Below are 3,882 nucleotides of genomic sequence, written 5' to 3' on the forward strand. Positions count from 1 at the left end.
GTTCTAAGTACAAGTCTAATTTTCTAGAGGATGAGTAGTCATCCTGCTACATCACCCTTCCTTGGGGCTAATTTGCCAAGTTAGGGGAGTTAAGAATTTGCCAAGAAAGCAATTGACCAATCAAGTGAGGACAACGGGGTTGTCCAAGATGTATTGACCTTAATATAAGGAAACCTAAGGTATTGACAATTTGGGTTAACAGGGTATAAACCCTAACCCAAGAATAAAGGGTAAACAAGAAACTTAGCTTATGAAACCCTTGGGATCTTGCCAAGTCACGATTGATCCCGGATCGAATGCTGGATGTATTCGGAGAGAAGGATTCGCACCTTAGCAGTTGGCCGTACAAACGACCACTGGAATGTTTGTGATTGTACACTTAGGAGCACTATTTGTACTTCTTTGCTCAAGGAATTAATGCCGGAAAAATAATTAATGTCTCAGGTTGAAAGCCTAGAGGGAGAGGCAACATCAGTTACCTCCGACTGTCTGCTTGACCCTATCCAAGGGGGTTGTTAGCCGCACCGGGTACGTGGACCGATGAACCTGCCGCGAGAGGTCTCTCCGTGGGTGCTACTTGGAGTAGGAGGACGCTTGGGTGCTAGGAGAGGCTCTGGCCGTAAATCCCTTGCCTCCGGATCCTGCACAAGAGGCCGATGTGACTCAAGATGGGATCTTGAGACCTACATACTAGTCAATGGGCGGAACTTGGAATAGCGATCCTTGAGGATTGCTGGAATAGCCTTCGGGCGATTATATGATGCATTCCAAAGACTGATAAATAAAGATCAAATGTTGAAAAGGAACTTGCTTGACATTTTTTTTCTTTGTCAGTGCCTAAGTTACGTGAAGGAACCAGTGTAAATGGATTAATTAAGGAAGCTATTTTTGCTTGTCAAACTAAATGTGGTAGGTAAATAGATAACTAAAGCAACCTGAGGAAAGTGCGATGGATGTGACCCTGGGTCCATCCTACGGAAGGATGGTCCTAGTTGGCCGAGAACTTTTCTTAAATGATTTGACAGCGAGGTAACAATGACCTAGAATTTAGAGTCCCGATTTATACTATTTTAGGGGAACATAATGGGACTATGCCTTATGGGTAGAGAGGTCGAGCTTCGCATCCCTCTCATTTCCCATTCTCCTTGAACCAAGTGCAGTATAAATCCGCTTCGACCCTGATGCTTCTGCGTAAAGTAGTTCGTCTGGGGCTCGATGCTAGCTACGTTCTAAGAACTTGACCATTAGGAAAACCCTGATTCAGGTCAGTCCTAAGTGGGAACGGTCGGAATGCTTCCGCTTCGTGGCAGACTCGGGAAGACCTAGATCGCAAACCCCGTGACATTCCATGGGAGTGCCAGGCGGCGCTTTCTAGACTCTCTTCCCAATGGGCTACTAAGCAGAGCAAACCAACGAGATCTAATATTTACAAGGGAAGTTAATGAGGGGAAGTAGAGCAATGTTGCCGATAAGAACATTTCCTTACTTACTTATCGATGCTAGCCTGCATAGTCACAAAGCATGGAAAAAATTCTTGGTGTTCCAGGTTATGTTTATGACTGCAATGCATGCTTCGGATTATTGACAGAGGCTAGGTATGATGAATATCCTAGACCGCATCTACAATCCTTCACCCTTGTATGTGGAACGAAGATGGATGGGTGAATCAGGAATATATTACATAGCGGCCCACCGACTTGCGTACCTTTAGACCAACTTGAAGAGAATCAAGTGGATGGAGGACTTAAAGATCGTGAAGCTGTTCATCTTTGTCGAGGCTCACGCAAATGCAACCCTACATGTCAGCAGTCGAAAGGTCAAGCAAAACAAGTATGTGTATAAGGAAGTGACTTGAATAATCTCTGCCGACAAAATCAAGGTCTTGGGACGTTATGAGAAGAACGGGTATCAAAGGAAGAGATACCCCAAGCTTCCTATGACCTATCGATTCCTGAAAATCCATGACCCCACTCCATATTATTACTTAGTTCTCGTAGCCAAATGTAACACAATCTTATTTTTCCCAAATTAATGTATCAGCTTGTTCTACCTTTCCAAAATAAATGTACTCGAAAGGGCTATGCCCACATAAATGAATAAGATTTTTATCACTATCTGTCGTGGCTGTAAGTGTTGGTAAAGGAGTTAAGGGATTAGGTCACTTGGCTAAAAGCTAAATTGGGCATGTAATGTAATGTGAGAAACGTTTAGCAAGTTTTTAACGTAAAGAATCTTATTGCCCAGGCACAACCTCAAGTGCAGATTCCTAGTTTGACCCCTGCACTAAATACGGCTGTAATTCAGGAGAAGAAGTTTCTTCTCAAACAAATCAAGCCACTAGAATTCGATGGTAAGGGAAGGACCGTCCAAATTGATGCCGAGATCTGGATCGAATCCATGGAGGATTATTTTGAAGCCGCAGGTACTGCACCTGCTAATCAAGCTATGCTCGCCAAACTGAAGCTTATTGATGAAGCAAGAATTTGGTGGAAACAATGGTGCAAAGACCAAGGGATATCGGAAGGGTCAGTTACTTGGGAGAAGCTTAAAAGAGCTGTGCAAGGGAGATATCTACCACCTGCCTACCGCACACGGAAGATGAACGAATTCTATGAATTAAAGCAGCTTGGACTATCCCTAGATGAGTACTATTCAAAGTTCTTCTCTCTCTTAAAGTATGCGCCACAAATGGATATGACACAACAGCTGTCAAAGTTTTGTGCCGGATTAAACCCACCCACCATAAACACCCGCCTGGAATCAATGTGCCCAATGGACCTTCAAGATGCGCTCATTCGTGTTGCACCCATAATACAAGAGGTGCAGACCAAGCCAAGAAATAACAGGACTTGGTCTTACATGGATCAGAACAAGGAAATGTTTAGATCTCAGACCAAGAGAGCGTAGGGCCAAAACCAGGGACAAAGGAAGAAAGCTAGGGCGAACACTGCTAACGATTTTGTTCCTGCATAAGGTAATGGTCACAATCTCCGTTGCTTCCATTGCAACAAGCCTGGTCACTTTAAAAGGCAGTATCCCAAGCTTAGTAGAGGACAACGTCAAGAGCCATTCCAAGGAGCCGCCCATGGACAAAGAGCCACCGTTAGGGCCAGAGGGAGAACCTCCAGTGTTGCCAACAAGGAGCTGGGTAATGAAGAAGATCCAACTCTGGAAGCAGACATTGAGAGGGCAACAGTTCATGCCGCTCTTCACAAGAAAGGCCCGAATCGCCAATTCTCGGTGATTCAAACTCCATCGGATTATCAAGGTAAAAGCTTCAAAATCTTGATTGATTGTGGTAGTACACATTCCTTCATTTCACCAGTTTGTGCAAAAAGATTAGGAATAGCCACAAAAGATGCACCTATCTTACTTGTGGAATTAGCAAATGGTTGTGAGGTCTCTTGTACCAGGCAAACTGCTAAGGTGAAATTCCTACTGGGTGGAAAGTTGACTTCGGTTAGATTCAGGGTAATGAACCTAGGTGTCCATGAATGTTTGCTTGGAATGGATTGGCTAATACCCAATGACGCCCACATTCACTGCAGAAAGGGCCAAGTCTCCTTTCGAAATTCTGAAGGGGAACTGGTCACAACTTAAGGAGAGGCTGGTAGGCCAAAAATTCAACTGGCCAAAGCAACACAGATAATAAAAGGAGTTAGAAAGGGGCTACCTGTCTATTTGATTAAGCTAAATAAGCTAGATCAGAATCGGGAATCTAGGGAAGAACATTCATGGTTAAAGGAATACGCAATCGTATTTCCTGAAGAGCTGACAGAACTTCCTCCTCAAAGGGAAGTCGATCACGAAATCAAGCTGGTGCCAGGAGCTGCACCAGTCGCAAAGAGACCATATAGAATGTCCATCCCGGAAGCAATTGCA

The sequence above is a fragment of the Lygodium microphyllum genome, chromosome 26, assembly GCF_053477565.2.
Source record: "Lygodium microphyllum isolate KBCC chromosome 26, Lygodium_microphyllum_v1.1.10, whole genome shotgun sequence".
Taxonomy (NCBI): domain Eukaryota; kingdom Viridiplantae; phylum Streptophyta; class Polypodiopsida; order Schizaeales; family Lygodiaceae; genus Lygodium; species Lygodium microphyllum.